The sequence below is a fragment of the Squalius cephalus genome (genome assembly GCF_949319135.1).
Source record: "Squalius cephalus genome assembly, chromosome: 13".
Classification (NCBI taxonomy): domain Eukaryota; kingdom Metazoa; phylum Chordata; class Actinopteri; order Cypriniformes; family Leuciscidae; genus Squalius; species Squalius cephalus.
Window position 1 is genome coordinate 1,784,092 of NC_137134.1, and position 19,457 is coordinate 1,803,548.

The 19,457-nt window shown below is 40.6% G+C and overlaps 2 long non-coding RNA genes across 2 annotated transcripts; one reads left to right on the top strand and one right to left on the bottom strand.

Moving 5' to 3' along the window:
- The first annotated feature begins 1,674 nt into the window (after window positions 1-1,674).
- LOC307170353 lies at window positions 1,675-3,947 on the top strand. The gene is made up of 3 exons (XR_013823356.1): window positions 1,675-1,749; window positions 2,759-2,837; window positions 3,784-3,947. It is a non-coding gene; the product is annotated as an uncharacterized lncRNA (long non-coding RNA).
- Window positions 3,948-4,007: 60 nt separating this feature from the next.
- LOC307169169 lies at window positions 4,008-4,803 on the bottom strand. Its single transcript, XR_013823056.1, has 4 exons — window positions 4,710-4,803; window positions 4,446-4,620; window positions 4,157-4,307; window positions 4,008-4,062 (listed from the first exon to the last, which is right to left on the bottom strand). It is a non-coding gene; the product is annotated as an uncharacterized lncRNA (long non-coding RNA).
- Window positions 4,804-19,457: the final 14,654 nt, after the last annotated feature.

Genomic DNA, 19,457 nt, shown 5'->3' on the forward strand with positions numbered 1-19,457 from the left:
TGCTCCACCTGCCGCTCCTGCTCCACCTGCTGCTCCACCTGCCGCTCCTGCTCCACCTGCTGCTCCTGCTCCATCTGCCACTCCTGCTCCACCTGCCGCTCCTGCTCCATCTGCCGCTCCTGCTCCACCTGCCGCTCCTGCTCCATCTGCCGCTCCTGCTCCATCTGCTGCTCCTGCTCCACCTGCCGCTCCTGCTCCATCTGCCGCTCCTGCTCCACCTGCTGCTCCACCTGCCGCTCCTGCTCCACCTGCCGCTCCTGCTCCACCTGCTGCTCCACCTGCCGCTCCTGCTCCACCTGCTGCTCCTGCTCCATCTGCCACTCCTGCTCCATCTGCCGCTCCTGCTCCACCTGCTGCTCCACCTGCCGCTCCTGCTCCATCTGCCACTCCTGCTCCATCTGCCGCTCCTGCTCCACCTGCCGCTCCTGCTCCACCTGCTGCTCCACCTGCCGCTCCTGCTCCACCTGCTGCTCCTGCTCCATCTGCCACTCCTGCTCCATCTGCCGCTCCTGCTCCACCTGCTGCTCCACCTGCCGCTCCTGCTCCATCTGCCACTCCTGCTCCATCTGCCGCTCCTGCTCCACCTGCCGCTCCTGCTCCACCTGCTGCTCCACCTGCCGCTCCTGCTCCATCTGCCACTCCTGCTCCATCTGCCGCTCCTGCTCCACCTGCTGCTCCACCTGCCGCTCCACCTGCTGCTCCTGCTCCATCTGCCGCTCCTGCTCCACCTGCTGCTCCACCTGCCGCTCCTGCTCCACCTGCTGCTCCTGCTCCATCTGCCACTCCTGCTCCATCTGCCGCTCCTGCTCCACCTGCTGCTCCTGCTCCATCTGCCACTCCTGCTCCATCTGCCGCTCCTGCTCCACCTGCCGCTCCTGCTCCACCTTCTGCTCCACCTGCCGCTCCTGCTCCACCTGCTGCTCCTGCTCCACCTGCCGCTCCTGCTCCATCTGCCGCTCCTGCTCCATCTGCCACTCCTGCTCCATCTGCCGCTCCTGCTCCACCTGCTGCTCCTGCTCCACCTGCCGCTCCTGCTCCATCTGCCGCTCCTGCTCCATCTGCTGCTCCTGCTCCACCTGCCGCTCCTGCTCCACCTTCTGCTCCTGCTCCATCTGCTGCTCCTGCTCCACCTGCTGCTCCACCTGCTGCTCCTGCTCCACCTGCTGCTCCTGCTCCACCTGCCGCTCCTGCTCCATCTGCCACTCCTGCTCCATCTGCTGCTCCTGCTCCACCTGCTGCTCCTGCTCCACCTGCCGCTCCTGCTCCATCTGCTGCTCCTGCTCCACCTGCTGATCCTGTTCCATCTGCTGCTCCTGCTTCCCATCACTCTGGACACCACAGACCAAAGCACATTGCACAGTCCAAGCGTGCTTCTAGAAGGAAATGCAAAGCGTGCCACAAGAAGACCATCTGATCTGCATGTAATAGACCAACGCTACTTTTGCGTCATCGAAGGGCAACGCCCCTTTTTGGGGGAAAACAAACGGATTCCCCTGTGAACAGAACTCGCTCTAGATCTGCAAAGTTTGAAGTTTCTTGATAGCAAAAAACATACACACACAAACATGGCACAAACATACACACACACTTTGCCGACCGAGGACCGCGAGCGGTATTTAAAGAAGCTACTGGATACGGGGTTAAAGATGTGTCCCTTTGAAATGGTCGTCGAAAACTGGATTAATGACCCCACGCAGTGGCCAAATGTGGACTACTCAGACGTCTACCACTATCTCGTGGAATCACCAAGTAAGTAGCCTATTTTTCTGTCATTAACACACTCACAGTATGACAAACTAGTATGGGACCAATGTATGTATGGGGCTGTCAAATTGGATTTTGTGACATTACGCTAGCTAGACTATCTAGCCTAGAAGGCTTGATCTACTGCCGTTCGTGTTGTTACATATAGCCCAGAGCAGTGGTCGTCGAAAAGTCATATAGGCCTAGTGCTAATCTTGATAGAGCAGACACCACTATAGTCAGAAATGATAAACAATGTAGGCTATGTAACTGTTTGTGTCTGACAGGCCTGTACACATCGGAAACAATGAAAAACAAAAGGTCCCTGGAGGCCCATAAGTTTTTCGTCAGTGGTTGGGTCCAGGCTGTTTTACACATAAAAACAGACAAGTGCTTTGTTTTCAAAAGCAGTGTTAAACCTTCTTGGAGGGTGACTAACAAGCCCCACAACACCTGGGTAGCTGTGGAAAATAGTGGCAAAGTTAGAGCAGCTCACTGCGACTGCATGGCAGGGTAAGAGATCCATACCCTACAAAGCAAAAAGGCAGTAACTATGCAGATTGCAGAACTGAGAAAAATTACTTTAAAGTTATCCTGTCATCCAGCTTAAGTAGTTGTAGGTAGATTATTGGACATGTGGCTGTTTTGTTACTTTATATTAGCTTATTCTTTGTATATATCAATCCTCATATTTAATTTGATATTTTACCCCTATTTTGCAGTTACTGTATTCTTGCTTTGTATTACTTACCAAAAACGTGGCACCATACCAAGGAAAAAGGCAGTAACTACAGATTCTCCTAAAACTATTACCATTTTCTCCAAAACGACACACATTTGAGATAAGATGTTTTGTCACATAACAAAGGATGCCTTGAATGTCATGAAAATAATTCATTTTTGACCAAAAATACAGTTACTGCCCTTTTGTTTTGTAGGGTAGGAAAAAAAAGTGGTTGACTTGTGCTCATGTTTTCGTGGAATTGACACTGTCTTTTTTGTTTTTTTACCCAAGACTAGGGGAAAGCTGTTCCCATGTGGGTGCAGTTCTGTATAAATTGGAAGCTTCAGTCCGCCTGGGCATCACCACCACTGTAAGTACCAGTATAGCCTGCCAATTGAACGCTGTTTCTACAAAAAAGGTTGAGCCATCAGAAATCCGCTCAATAGATTTTGGAGGCAGTGGCAGGAAAGTCATAGGCAAGGTCAAAAGACCCATCCCCAAAGCCTCAGCAAGCCAACAGGCACAATTTTTACAAATGCTAGACGAGACAGGTGAATGTCCTGTGGTGCTGAGTACTTTCAGTAAATATGCAGGCTCCACACCACACCACTCCTCGTGGTTTGAAACACTAACCTTTACCAAGGAAGAGGCAGACAGAGTGGAGGCAGAGACTGTAATGCAGGCAGCCTGTAAGGCCTGGCGCAGGCACCGAGTAGGAAGAATCACCAGCTCATTTGCTCACACTGTTCTTCACACTAACCAAGAGAAACCCTCAAACACTGTAATCAGAACAATCATGTCAGAGGCTAAAAACATAAATAGTCCTTACCTTAAGTGGGGAAGAGACAATGAAAAACATGCCCTAGAGACCTACAAATATGCACTGGGCATTGGCCCAGCCACTGACCAATTATCTACCAACATATTGACAACTGAAGATGTATGCAAAGTGCATGAAGGATTAAGAGTGGACAGATCAGGCTTTAGAATCAGCCATGAAAGACCATACTTTGGTGTATCATGTGACGCCTATGTGTCATGTGATTGTTGCGGCAAGGGAGTGGTGGAGGCAAAGTGTCCGTATAAGTGGGCAGGTCAGCAGTCAGTTAGCTGGACAGATGATGAGAAAGGGCACCTTTCCACATTGTTTTCTTTGAAGCCCAACCATGCTTACTACACTCAGGTACAGTTTACTCTGCAAAGGCAAAGCTATACACAAAGAAATCAGTAGCTGTCAACAGAATTGTGACATTCTTTAACAAATACTGTAGGCACATTTTAATAATACTTCCTTTCCCTCTTCCTCCTTGCAAAAGGTTCAGCTGCAAATGTTTGTGTGTGCAGCACAGTATGCAGACTTTGTTACTTGGACCCCACAGCAGACCACCATCTTTAGAATCTTAAAAGATGATGAATTCATTCACGGAATGGTGGACGTGATCAGCAGATTTTGGGCAAAACACATCCACCCACGATTGATGACAACAGTGCTACAAAGTGAGGTGAGAAAAATAATAATCTTATTTAATCCAGAAAGCGAGGGAGTGGACCGTCAAGGATGTGAAAGCGACCTTTCAGCACACCAATCACCCGCTCTGTAAGGACGACAACAACAAAAAAAGGAGCGCTTTTGTAAATTGACTTTTCAAATAAAACGGCATTACAATAATAAAATAATAATTTACTTACCAATATGAATCCGGATGTTTGACTTCCTACGAGACATTTCCACCTCTCTCCCAGGTAACTGCTTCCTCCCTTTTGTGAATGATGGTGTTATCAGCTCGACACCGAGTAGGGCAAAGTCATCCTGGAGTGTAAACCCCCTGTCTGCCAATATCTAGAGATAAAAAAAAATCCACCATAATATTGCATTGTATTTACTTTGTTCTGCTTTCTCACCAGAGGGTGGTGACATGACACCCTAATCAAATGACATGCATGTGGTTAGTTGAGATACACGTAATTCCAAGTTTACCTGATCACCTGGAGAATGGTACACTGAGGACAGGAATCCTGACTGTCGAACAATATGCACATCAGAGGCCCTTCCTCCCCATCCATTTGACAAAAATGTAATGCTGCCAGATGGACTGCATGCTATTAAATATTTCACTGTTGTCCATTTCTTGTAGTTAGAGTATGATTTTGCTCTAAGAAAGGATACATAATAGCAATGACATAGCCTTTTATTTCAATATGGGATGTGAGAGTGTGTAAAGACATTTCTTGTGACACTCACCTAGCTTTAAGGTTGCTGGGGTACTCTGTCCTGATTTCAAAACAATCTATGATTGCTGTGAGTCGTGGGAACTGGGCCTTCATTTCTGGAGGTATCATTGTAAAACATTCCCTATCAGGCCAGTGAACTAAAAAGGAAATTTTCCCATACATCAGGTCAAGCCATCGGATAAAAATTTGCCTGACAGTTGTTTGAGGCATTTTCAGAACGTGACTTAAGAAAAAAAAGGATGGGTTTTGACGTAGTTTTATCAGTGTAATAAACAGCTGGTCCCGTGGTGGAAGGGAGATGGAGCCTCGTCTCTTCACGAACTGATTAAGAAATGTAAATAGGCTCAAAAACATCGTCCAGCTGAGTCCAGTCATCTGTCGGCACTTTCCATCATTTCCCTCCACAGAATAAGATGACAGGCAGTTCCTTGACTCACGCATTTCATCAGGGACATCGTCAGCATCATCATCATCGTTGTCAGCTGGGCAATGGCCTTCATCGAGAACTAATGAGAAGAAGTTGCTTTAGCCCGCACATCTAACCCCAATCCAGCTTTAGCCTGACCATCTTAATAAAATCTCAACGAGTGCATGTCATTAAACTTACTTGTAGGTAGATCTGGGCTCACAGCAGTCGTTTTTGCCACCTTGCGTTTGAGAAGGGGTGACGTCTGCTCACGTTTCCTGGCGTGTTTATACCTATTTAATTTCTGGTTTGGGTCTGCCACAGTACGGTGAGGAAATATTGTGGGCACAAAATCCGGGTGCAGGGATTCTTTAACATGGCTTCCTGGAATTGGTTCAACATTGTAAAATACCGTTTCAATACATGCATATGAAAACTAGGCGGTATCCTAGCTGCCTAGCCATAACTAGATGCTATCTAGCACTAACTGGCTTAGCAGCTAGTTGATATGGTAACGAAATTAAAGCCAGTAACGTTAACTAGCAAGTAAGTTACACTACTTCATGTTAGTTTTGAGGGGATGAATTAAATAATCGGCTTACCTGTTATGAAATGTTTCCCACATACATATGTGTAAGGGGACTTTGGGTCCCATAACCCTCCATCTGGTGCTTCCCTCTTTATCGCCTGAAGCCATAACATTCTTCTTTCCGCTTGTTTTATTCGGCATGGTAAAGGTGTAAATTTTAAACCAGGGTTTTTACAAACATTTGAGGTGCAGCTCACCACGCAACAACTTTTGGGCATGTTATTTTTGTTCTTCAGTTACCGGAGTAAACAGAATTCAGATGTCTGTTGAGCGAGTTCTGTTCTCAGGGGAATCCGTTAATCCGTTTGTTTTCCCCCAAAAAGGGGCGTTGCCCTTCGATGACGCAAAATAGCGTTGGTCTATGTGGCTCTCTACTTCTTGCCACATCGAGATTGTTGGATAAAAACTTCTACATCCTTGACGAATCTGCTCATATACTGGCTTGACTTTGCACAGACGGTCAAACGCAGGGGTTCCTTTATTTTTTGCATTCTCAGAATCTACCTTAGGATCGCTGAGGTGGAGGGCTGAGGACTTGGCCTGAAATTTCCTGCAGTACATCACTAATGCTGGAAACCTAATGCCATACAGTCTGGACCCATTCCAGTAGTCTGAAACTAATGGCAGCTTCACCAAACCCATATATATTACTACTGAGAGGAATGAGAAAAAGTCCTTCAGAGAGATTTCCTGCCTTGGCCTTCTTGCTGTCTCCAGGTGCTCAGCAGCATAGCTGTTCGAATTCCGGACGATGGTCTGACAAACCGAGGATGAAAAAAAAGTTGAAACAACTGTAGGACTCTATTTCAATAATTTGAGGTCCAGGTGTTCGAGCTGGTCTGAATTTTATCACTGGTGGTGAAACTGCTTCTCCCTCTTCCTCATATATATATATATATATATGTGTTAGGGCTGTCACTTTTGTGAAAAAATGCTGTTCGATTTTTGAGACATAAGTGTTCATTGAATCGACAGTAAAATCTATTTTCCATGTCTAAAGACGTTTCCATTTTAAACGCCAAATATGGGCAAATCCACGGACAACTAACAGGCATTAGGACGAACGTAAAGACGCCGCTTTAGACGTGCACATGTAACCGAGGCCCAGTGTGGCCCAGGTAAATTTAGCAAATGGATTTGAAAGCAAATTAAGAAATAATGCCTGACTACGCCACCTTGGGAATTTCACCCAAAGAATCTTACTCAAAAGGCTGACACAGGTTCCCTACCCAGTGGCAAGCAACGTGGAGACACAGGTATCAGTCAAATACAAAAGTTTTATTATAATGACATAAAAGCACAAATTAAGCAATTTCACACATCAATTTTAATACGGGCTTGCATAAGTCACTTCCAATGTCATGGAGCTGCAGCCAACCTACAGGGAAGATGTTCCAATAATAAGGGATCTCACAATCTGCACAGCACACTCACACCATTAAAGAACCCCAGTGCACGCCACAGACCACAGCACACAATGAAGAAACACCACCACCATCTATGGAGGAATGGTCGCCCTGGTCAAGAAGGCCTGCAGCTCCTAGACAAAAAGAACTCAATACACAAACACACACACACACACACACACACACACACAGTTTAATACAATATATTGTACTAATTACACAACTGTAAAGAAAAACTTAAACAATACTTTAACTCCAAAATAAACTACCACAAATAAACAAACAAATGTTTCACAATATTATCAACCAAAATCAATCAATTAACAAAAACAGTAAATTCAGTTTAAATTAAAACAAAGGAAAAATTAAATCAGCTTAAATTGAAATAACCCAATTTCACATTCATATGGAAACTAAATCACAATACACCAGAAGAAATCAATAACCTACTGAAGATTTACAAAACCAAGATCAAACAAAAATAAAAAGCAAAATAACTGATAACCTAGATACAAAATACCTGATTTGAAATACCTGATTTGATTCAAATAGACAAGGAATCCAACAAATTTAACAAAACTAAGTACCACACAGAATAAGGACGCTCAAAAACTCTTGTTGGAACAGCACGTGTGCACACATACACAGTTCGTTGGCACGGGTCGAACGCCACCGCGACCCAGAACACACACGGGCTCAATAAAAGTCGACCATAGGACGAGACAGCGGTGCTGCCACTGTAAGAATGTTATTCACCCTGCAATCAGCGCAAGAACCATACAATTAACATCCAATAATCTATAAAGAATACAAAAAAAGAACCCTATAAACTTACCAAGTGACAGCTGCGGGAACCGGGATATAGCTGCAGGTTTAATTACTCAGCCTATTTGCAACAGTCGTCACCCGTACACAAACATCAACTGAAATAAAGACAAATTGCGACTCGCACCACTTCCACGGCGGATAAGCAGATGTAATAAGTGAATGCATACCTGGAGCAGGACAGATACAAACTCATAGCCATCAGCTGATTAGAGCAGCTGTGGCAAAACGGCGAACACGGAAGTGACCATAAACACAGCCGCTCTCCTTTACCAAGCCGAACCAGGCACGAGTCACGTTCAGTCGCAACAGCGAAAACCACACCACATCCGGGAAATGACGCTCTACCTAGGTGCACTCGACAATGGCTTTTATAGCCCGCACAATTGATGAGATTAAAACTGCCCAGCCCAACCACTTAACTCAAGGAAATCATGCCACACACAATTCAGCAAATATTCCTGATGATTTATTGGTGCGAAGTTTCGTGCACAATGACAAACAGGAGTGCAACATTCTCGAAAAACAATAAGCAGAATGGACTACCATAACATAAATGAAAAACATTACCTCAGTCTTCAACATGGCTGTGTTTACGATCAGAAATGTCAAACAAATTTCGCCTACGTAGGCAATTGAAGACCGTAGCCCGAAACTGTATCTGTATGCATGAGACTGTCTGCATACCGGCAGAATTCACAGTTTTGTAGTAAAAAGAGAAACATTATGCAGAAGTATAATTTGCTGTTATGCGTGTTTGTCAGAGCCTGCAGTTGCTGTGTGATGCGCGTTCGCTGCGGGCGTATCGTGACGAGCTGGACGCGCTCCGAGAGAAGACGGTTAAAAACCGATTCCTTATTTTGGTTTTCGAAACTTGCGTTGGTTGGTTCGATCGATTGTGCAACGTAAAGTGACAGCCCTAATATATATATATAACATTTACAAATATAGCAATGTGTTTCATGAAATATATTTCAACAGAAATATACATAATTACATATCACATTTACACACACACACATATATATATATATATATATATATATATATATATATATATATATATATATATATATATATATATAAATAGAATAGGCCCACTTAGACACTCATTAACACACTTCTCAAATGTTTGGTCTGCTCATCCCAGTGATACCAGCCTCTGCAACTGACACATTCAATCAAATATTCAAATAAAACATTTATAATAAAATGACATTTACAACAAACCTGTATTATTAAAACTAAATACACTGTCATGTTCAAAATAAAGTGAAAAATCAAAGTGTTTTTTTTTTTTCTGGTGTCCAGGGAAATTTATTGGCACAAGTCATCTTGCTTGGAAAAGAATCAAGGTTATATTATACATTATATTTGTTTATCACATGCTTCATCATGGCCCATTAAGATAATACAAATATTTAAAGTACATTAATATGTTTTCATGCTTGTGTGCAATTTAGGAAACATATATAGGCTAACACAAGAAATTCAAGTCTACCCAGATTAGAAGTGCTTCTGCAAACTCAACTTCTGTCAGTCGTTTTCACAGCTCCAGGTAAAGATCAATCAATTATAATATGTATAATTTAGGTAGGTATTTGAATGTCTATAAGTGACATATTGTGGTAGTTTTATTCTATGAGTAGTTTTTTTATTTTTTGTTTTTTTTATTGTTTGTTTTGTTTAGAAAAGCCTTTCTAGGGACCTGAGATGCAAATTAGCTTTTGCTATACTCTCTATGTGCAATACATATTTTCCAGTTTTGACTGGGATCATGTTTTTTTGTACTGTCCCTATACAAATAAACTTATAAAATAAAAATAAACAGCTCCCGACGCAGCACCGGGTGTTCTTTTGTTCCAAATATAACCAGCAGATTATTTGTGTTCTACTTTAACACTGGATTTAGCTATAAACAATCCATATTTGACTAAAACTTGTCTCTTAATACCTGTTTGCGTGAATGTTAACTTTGACATGTTTTAACTGATGCCCCGCCTCTTACTTTTCAACCAGGGCTTGACATTAACTTTTTTGCTCACTAGCCAATGTGGCTAGTGGTTTTCCAAAGTTACTAGCCACACAGCATTTTTACTAGCCACATTTTTGTTGTTGTGAAATTACCTGATAAAAGTTGACCATGGCGTGCTAAAATTTACTTGAACTAGATTTACAACCCTTTTAAATGTAAAACCAGTGTACACCCAAATCAAGACTACATAAATATATAACAATACAGGTCATTATCATTAGCTCTGATAAGGTTGTGTGTAAAGCTCCTTTAATGTATTATATGTCACCACATAGCTCCACCGGCATACGACATAACTCCAGCAGGGCAGCTCTGTCTCTTCGTTTCTGTGTTGTCGGTCACTAGCACGCAAGCGCAAGGCAACACTGTGTGCATGTAATACTCGTTAGGGCTGCAAAAATTCCTCAAAAATGACGTTCGAATATTCCCTCTAAAAAAAACACATAGCCTATATTCGAACTATTCGAACATCTGGTTGTGCATTTTGTCAATGATGGGCGTTACGTCAATAACAGGACAAATTAATACAAAGAGACATAACTACTTGTATAGGTAGTTTATTTAAGTTTAAACATATTTGACAACGTATTACCTACCTACACAAAAACAAGTAAATCGACTAATGACCAAGACCACAGACCTCACTCTCGCTTGCTCACTCACTCGCACTCGCAGGCACTCTTTCTCTCTCTCGCCCTCACCCTCGTGCTGCGTTCACACCAAACGTGAATAGAACGTCTGGCACGAGTGATTTCAATGTTAAGTCAATGTAAAGACGCGTTTACGCGCGTCTGGAGGTCTTGCGGCGCGAATGAGGCGTCCTGCTCTCTGCGCAATACGGTTCAAATGAACAACAACAAGCGAGTGCTGATTAAGAGTTTTGTGCAAGCAATTTAAGGTCGCGACTCTTATAGCAGGCTTCATTCAGTGATTGAAACAAATATTATTAAAGGTGCCGTAGAATGGATTATTTTATTATTTTATAATGTTTCCTGGGGTGCCCTTATAATGTTAGTATGTTTTTTAGATCAAAATTTGTTATAATTTAGAAATAAAAGGCATATTTCCTAGCCTGATTTCATACCCTGATTTGAACACTCTGTTTGAAGGGGCGTGTCTGCTGTGAGACTTCAGTGCTGTTGCCCACTGCTGTGATTGGCTGCTGTGAGACTTCAGTGTAAACGCCCACTGCTGTGATTGGCTGACATGCTTGCATATGAAATATATGGCATTACATGTAGAGCTATCTGGAAAACTTTTACTATTACAGCTTTTATATGTTTTTACTATTACAGCTATCGGGATTAACGAATCATGAGAAGTTTTTTTTAAGTATTTAGATCAATTCCCATCACATAAAAGGTTTCAGTGATGAGCACTGAGCAGATGACAGCCTGTTGATCGCGTGAATGAAGATCTTATCACTGCAACGCGATTTACTGATCCATAAACAGTGTTGAACGACTTTGAAAGAAAGATTATCTGTCTGAATTTGAACAATTACACATCAGAAATTCACATAACCCACTGGTTCTCCAGAGGCTCGGATGAAGGAGCTAAAAAATATTTTTGTGTTCATTTGTACAACCAAACACTGAGCAACTGCCATGCTTCATTCGCTCGTTTGCAAGCCATGATGTCTCTCGAGGAAAAAACAATATCACGCTGGATCTAGATAACACAGTGTAAATTATCGTTACTTACTGCTTGCGGGAATATAACGTTAGTTGAAATTGCCCCCTTCGTCCGTTTGAGACGCCGAGAGAAGCCTGGCTGCTTGATATTGTTGTAACAGTCCGTGGTGAAATGGGCAGAGCAACTAACAACTTCGAATTAAACTGTAGCGGTATCCGATTATAGATAGATAGATAGATTATAGATAGATCTGCCATTTTCCCTATGATCCTCCTCCTGCTTGTTTGTTCACCTGCAGAACTTCTGATGGTTCGGCTGTGCAGTTCCGCCTGGCACTGAGCATGGGCTGGCATATGCAAATTTTTAGAGGCGTACATATTAATGATCCCAACTGTTGCGTCACAGTCGGTGTTATGTGGAGATTCGCCTGTTTTTCAGGGGTGTTTTTCAAAAACGAGATTTAAATAAGAAAGAGACAACTATGGTGTTTGAGACTCACTGTATGTCATGTCCATGTACTGAACTCTTGTTATTTAACTATGCCAAGATAAATTCAATTTCACATTCTATGGCACCTTTAACATTAATTGAAGTTTTACAGTATATAGAACCGACATTGAACGCTCCGAGCGAGCTGTGCTGATGATAAACATTTCCTTGACATGAAACGGTAAATAATCAAACCAGTGGAAGCCTGCAGTGCATGAAACTGATGCCTACCTTATTCATGCAATATCTATTCATTCAGTGAAGTAGCCTACACTTTAGTAATGTTTCTGTTATCGTTAACGCTTCTTCCTGTTACCTGTCCCTGACTCCTCAGGCAGCGCGCCCACTCGCAAAGCAGACAGCCGCGCCTCTGCTACCACGGGCGTTTTTCCACATTCGAATATTAATTTTCACCTTCGAAATTCAGTTTTTTAAAACATAAATATATATTCGAATTTAGAATATTCGTTGACAGCCCTAATACTCATGGGAGTTGTAGTGTCGTAGTGTCACACTTATTTCAGATGCCTTTTGAAAAGACTACAATTATTCAACCCGCCAAAGTGGCTAGTTGGAGTGACTATATTACCCGCCACGAGCAAAATCCACCCACATTTGGCGGGTTGGCGGGTGTTAATGTCAAGCCCTGTTCTCAACCCTCTTACTTTATGCCGTTCTATGGTATCGTGCTGGGAAAACGGGAAGGAACATTGTGCTTTGCGAGTTACCCATCGCTTGTTGGTAAATGGCGTGTACCACAGTTTGCTTTGCTGATTGCTAGTCGTGATTGGCAAACGGTTTGCCAGAATATACCCTGACCGAGGACTCGCACGTAGTCACTGTGGACTGGCATAATCTCTCTGCAGGAAACTGACACAAAGAGAAGTTAGTTAGATACAGATCAAGTCAAGTCAAGTCATCATCTTTTATATAGCACTTTTAACAATGTAGATTGTTTTAAAGCAGCTTTACAGAGATAAACGTATAATTTATGGTAACAGAGATTGTTTGGGCTTTATAGCGGTTCTTTAATAAAGTTATTTTCCAGCTAAAGTTAGTTTTGATTGATTCGCTTCCGTCGCAACAATCATTTGTTATTAAATTAGGGGCCGCTAAGACGACACCATTCTCTCTACACAGACTTTAAACGTGAACCTGTAAGAAACGCTGATGCGCATTAAGAATCGGTTCTATAGTTATGTGCGTTTGAATATATGTGCGCAGGTTTGGAATTCCCTACAGACCAAGCCTAAACAAAGTACTGGTGTTTCCTTATAATTTTTGATAAAATAAAAAAAATTCTGTATCAATTCGGGGTAGGTACGCGAAACGAATTTCCCGAAAATGCTTCATCTGGAGTGGTAAAGGGATCCTCCATAGGGAGAGACTAGTTGGCACTTCAGCACTGCGTTGTCATCGGTCCAGGCGCAGGTCCTTCATCAGATCTGGATACGGCCTGGATACGGCAGGCTGCGGGAAAACCTCGCGATAAACAAAGACACTAAAATTAGCGTAGATGCCATTCTTCTCATGATGTAACGAGTACATCAGGATTTATGGGAAGTGTTGCCGGTTCCAGCTGACATAATCTATGCAGCCTAACATTGAATTATAGAAGTCTATAATGTGTTACGTGAATGCTAGGTCAAAGAGATGTGTCTTTAACCCTCTGAGGTCTGGGGTGTTTTTGGTGTCCTTGAGATGTTCTGACATGCCCTGACATTTGTGCTTTTTTCAGTTGCTTATAAACATATCAATGGCAAAAAAAAAAATACACTCTATTTAGCACAAACAGGACTACCATGATATGTGAGCCACATGTATGTACATGTTTTCATTTTTGAGAGAATGTTTATGCATGGTTATTGAAAAAACTAAAAATGAAAGTTTCTGAAATAAGGCCACAAAACACATACTAAATATATGTCAATAAGCCTAAAGTTTTTTCTTCAAAATGATGTGAAAATCATCCTGCCTAATCATTCACATAAAACGATACATTGATTTAAGTTTTGTGAAACACTTTTAGTTTGGAAAGGCAATATGTGGATGGGGCGTAAACGACCATGCATATTTAGTGGTTCACACCTGATGAGACAATGCCCCTGCATACTTAATGAGCCATTCATTCAGGTGAGTCACCTATAGCTAACTTAAATATACAAGCTTCATAAAACTGATCATTCTAGAAGAAAATTTCAGATGGCATTTAGAGGCTTTTGCATCTGAACTCTTCATATACACACACACACACACACACACACACACACACACACACATATATATGCATACACACACACATATATAAATTTTATTATGACCGCCACTAGCGTAGCTAGCAAAAGCGGTCATATAGGGATTGTCAAAGTTTTTTTTTTTTTTTTCGTCATCTACTGAATTTTTCGTCAACGATACCAGGGACACCGAAACACCGGGGAACATGAAATTTGGTGGGCATGTAGCCCCACTAGACTTTTACGGAAAAATTTTGTTTGGTCCCCGGGTCATATTTTGTACCGCCATGCGGTACATCTAGTTTATATTTTTTTATATACTTTTTTTTTTTCACAAATTGTGCTTGCAAATTGCATAATATCCAAGGTAAACATGTCTAGTAATTGTGCAGTTAATTCTCATACTGTATTTTCAGTTTTGGAATATTTATCCTCTCCCCAAATTTGTTACTAATAAAACACAATACAAATTAATAAAAGAAAAAAATTTTTTACCTTTTAATAGTTTGTTTACATCTACCTTGTAAATATATTTTTTTATTAAAAAGGTTACAATTACAACAACAATTCAAGTGTAATCTTACAGTATATTATACAGTAAAAACTGTACCCAAATCGTCAACAAAATGTTGTCTTTCATATTTCGTCTGACTGTAACGTTGTTTTTATGAAATATTAAGGCATATAAATGTTAATTTGCAGTTTAATACTGTAGCGACTGGGCTATTTGAATCATTCGTTTGTTTGATTCTGAATTAACAAATTCGGACTCTCTGTGTTTTCTAAGCACATTCCTGCCCAAAACGTTCTTTGCTAAGCTTACCAGAGCTTGTAACCTCCTAACTTCGAAATTACAAATCATACGCCAGGCTCTAGAGAGACTGGAGCAAATGGACTTTTACGACATTTTATTGCACCTTGGAGGATAACCAGGCAACACATTCCCTTAACTTTGCAAAGTTCTGCATTCCAAACCCCCTCCCCCTCTCTGGACCACAGAGAGATAACGAAGCTTTCTATGTGTGACACACACACACACACACACACACACACACACACACACACACACACACACACACACAAAACATCCTTTGGGTCCAACTTCATATAGAAATATGGCTCTTGAATGTATACCTTCCGATATGTATGTGTGATTAGTTTGCTTTATAATAGAGGTGTGGTTTCGAAATGTATTCTTTAATCAATAGTGTTTTAATTAGAGAATGTTCACTAACATTCTCTGGCAATTGCCTTCCCCCCACTTTGTTTTTATTGCCGGAATGTCAAGCAAACTGAGATTCCAGAAGAGGAGTAGGAATAAAGTGTAAATCCTACATTTATGTATAACCACTTAAGAAATGTATAAACAAGGATTTGATTTTCCCATATCAAATTTGTGTATCTGCAATGTTATCGTGTATTAATCAAAACTTTAAAATGTTTGTAATTATGCATACCTTATGTAACTTGGTTCCTACAAGCTTCCTATGACAAGTTTCATATCTCTGTAATCCTCGCAATCTAACAGTCGAATTTCGATAGCAGAATGCAGTAATGTACATTGTTTTACACATTGCATATGTCTTGAGTAAATCGTCTCAAATTTGATATCCCTCATTACTCATTCGAGTGAGCGTTGTCCGCAAAGTAGGCGTACATTAAGTCTTTCCATAAAAGACCAACTCAGAAAATCTTCAGGGTGCACTTTTACGAACCCTCTTCGTCAGCGAGAAGATCCATATGGCTCCCTTTTAGGGAGCATTCTCCGTTTTCTCTTTTATTTTCTTTAAGTCTTTTAGTTTTGTTTCGTCTTTGAACTTCAGCCGACAACTTCAACTCAAAGGAAAAGACTCTTTTGAAAATCCCACGGCACGCGCTCCTCTTCCTTAAGGATGTGCACGAGCATGCGTCTGAGAGAATTCCTGGCTCCTTAGGGCAGGGGTTTTCAAAGTGGGGGCCGCCAGGGGGCGCCAGGGGGGCCGCAGCAAGTTGGAAAAAAAAGCGAAAACAAAAAGTAAAAAAACGTTACAAAAATAAATATTTGTTAATATGAGTATTGTTAAGAAATAACATTATAATAATTTGTTGCATAGTCTATCTGAACATTATACTTTTAATGCTAATCTTTTAGAGATTAACTGATTGATCGGCTAGTGACCAGAATTGGCCGATTTTCACGTGATTTTCAGTCTGACATATGCCGATTCAAATGCGCTCTGGCGCCGCATGAATAACATCGCGGGACATCAGCATCACACATGCACACAGAACGCACATGTAGGAAACCTTGTGAATTACAGTCGTTTCAGACCGCGAGCGGCGCGTGAGCAGCACGAATTTTTTCTGGCGTGCATGTTCAGTGAGTGCATTCACACCGCGAGCAGGAGCAGCGCGTGAGCGTCAAGCAGGAGCAGCAGTGAAGCGGAGGGTTTCGGCGCCGAGTCTATTTTTGCTGCGCTGCTTACTCTCAATTAAAGTGAAAGCACACTTTGATGGACAAAATAAATATGATCTCACACAAAAAGTACCTAAATATGCGCATAATATGCATGTATAGTGTGTTTTAACAAGCACTGGAGTAGGCTATGTCAGAAAAGAAAATGAAGACAAAAATATTTATATAAAATTTACCAATTTAAACTTGTTTTTGGTGTTATATATATATATACAGTACAAGTCAAAAGTTTGGAAACATTACTATTTTTAATGTTTTTGAAAGAAGTCTCTTATGCTCATCAAGCCTGCAGTTAAAAACAAAAACAAAAAACAAAAACAGTAGCTAATATTATGAAATAGTATTACAATTTAAAATAATGGTTCTATTTTTTAATATATTTTAAAATGTAATTAATTTTTGTGATGCAAAGCTGAATTTTCATCAGCAAGTACTGCAGTCTTTATATGATCCTTCAGAAATCATTCTAATATGATGATTTGATACTCAGTTATTATCAATGATGGAAACAGTTGTGCTGCTTAATATATTTTTTTGGAATACTTTTTTCAGGATTCATTGATGAGTAAAACGTTAACAGCATTTATTCATAAAAACAGCATTTATTCAAAATAAAAACATTTCTAACAATATAAATCGTTACCATCACCTTTTATCAATTTAACGCATCCTTGTTGAATTAAAGCACTAATTTCTTTAAAAAAAAGAAGTTATTGTTCCCAAACTTTTGAACGGTAGTGTATATTGTTACAAAAGATTTCTATTCTAAATAAATACAGTTCTTTTTAACTGTTTATTCATCAAACAATCCTGAAAAAAGTATCTCAGGTTATAAAAAAAATATTAAGCAGCACAACTGTTTCCAACATTGATCATAAATCAGCATATTAGAATGATTTCTGAAGGATCATAAGACACCAAAGACTGGAGTACTTGCTGATGAAAATTCAGCTTTGCATCACAAAAATAAATTACATTTTAAAGTATATTAGAAAAAAGAACCATTATTTTAAATTATAATAATATTTCATAATATTACTGTTTTTTGTTTTTTATAACTGCAGGCTTGATGAGCATAAGAGACTTCTTTCAAAAACATTAAAAATAGTAATGTTTCCAAACTTTTGACTGGTACTGTGTATATATATATAAAACATTTATTTTCTATATATATATATATATAAAATAAATATTTGTGTGTGCTGTAAAGTGGTTAGAAAAAATGAAATCAGAATCGGCTAAAATCTGTATTGGCAGGTCAAACTAAATGAAAAATCGGAATCTGCCTTGAAAATTGTAATCGGTGCATCTCTATAATCTTTCTGATTAGCTGGTATCAAACACCATCACATAATCTGATGTTCACCTAGATGTTTTATTTATTTATTTCTACATGTGCCGTAAGGGGGGCCTTGGCCAGAACCTAGTGGTATTTGGGGGGCCTTGGCATGGAAAAGTTTGGGAACCCCTGCCTTAGGGAGTCCTCATCTCCGTTTTATTTTCTTTACTAAGTTTTATTTTCATATTCGTTTCTCCCTCCACAAAGGGAAATGAACCTTGAATCATGTTTCTGGCAACTTCACGTTTCGGTGAACCTTTAAACTTCGCGCGAGTCTGCTCGCCCCAAAGACATGAGGAAACACGCCCAGCTATTAAAGGAGCTCTTCTTCAGCAAATACAAAGAGAACCATACGCAAGTATTTTGATTTGTGATTTGATGAATCTGATTTCTTGTTGTCTCTCAAGGTTACATTGCCTGTGATTTTGCCATGCTGAGATCATCTCGGTGATCTCTCTCATCCTGAACTTTGGTTTCACTTTCTCCCTTTCATCCTCTCCCTCTCTCATCTGTCATCCGTTTAGTCTTGTATTTGTCTTTACTGTTTGTATTGTTATATGCATACTCATGTAAATTGTAGAACTTGTATTCCTTAGTTCGATGTAGTATTAGTCCAATTATTAAAAACCCATTATATCCTAGATTGTCTCTGTATAAGTGTTCATTTTACAAGTCAATGAAACGACAATCAAGCTACGTTTTACAAATGCGCAACTGTTAAGTAACCTTATAAGAACAAGAAAGTAATTTTCATGGCCAGAAAATACAGCTTTCTTCGAATTATAAGAAAGAGATAATTTTGTTGAGAAGTTGATGGAATTAATTTTACGACCAGTTTGCGGGACAAACAACTGTTTAATTAATACATTAATTTCCCTTAAAAATTATTCTGATTAATTGATCTGAAAGAGGGACCTTTTGGTATATTAATGATTAAATTATAATTCATTGTAATTGAACATTGATGTATACGAATGGGTCTAAATTTCAGTTTCAATAATTTATTAATATTGTAAGAATATAGATGAATCAACCCGATTCATAATTTTGATTCCCTATAATCATTTGAGCTAAGTCATATTCCTTACAATACGTTGCTTATACAAATAGCCTACATTTTATTTCAACATATTTCAGTCAATTTTTACTCATCTCAGTATAGCAATACAAGCTGTGTCCCAAAGTGAAGGCTGCGTGCTTCGAAGGCCGTATTTGAAGGCCGGATGGCCGTATTTAAAGGCCGATTGCGTCACTGCGGCGCGACGAAGGATGACCCAATTCAAAGGCTGCATCCTTAGAAGGTCGCTTTTGAAGGCCGATTGCGTCACCGCGGCTCGATGAAGGC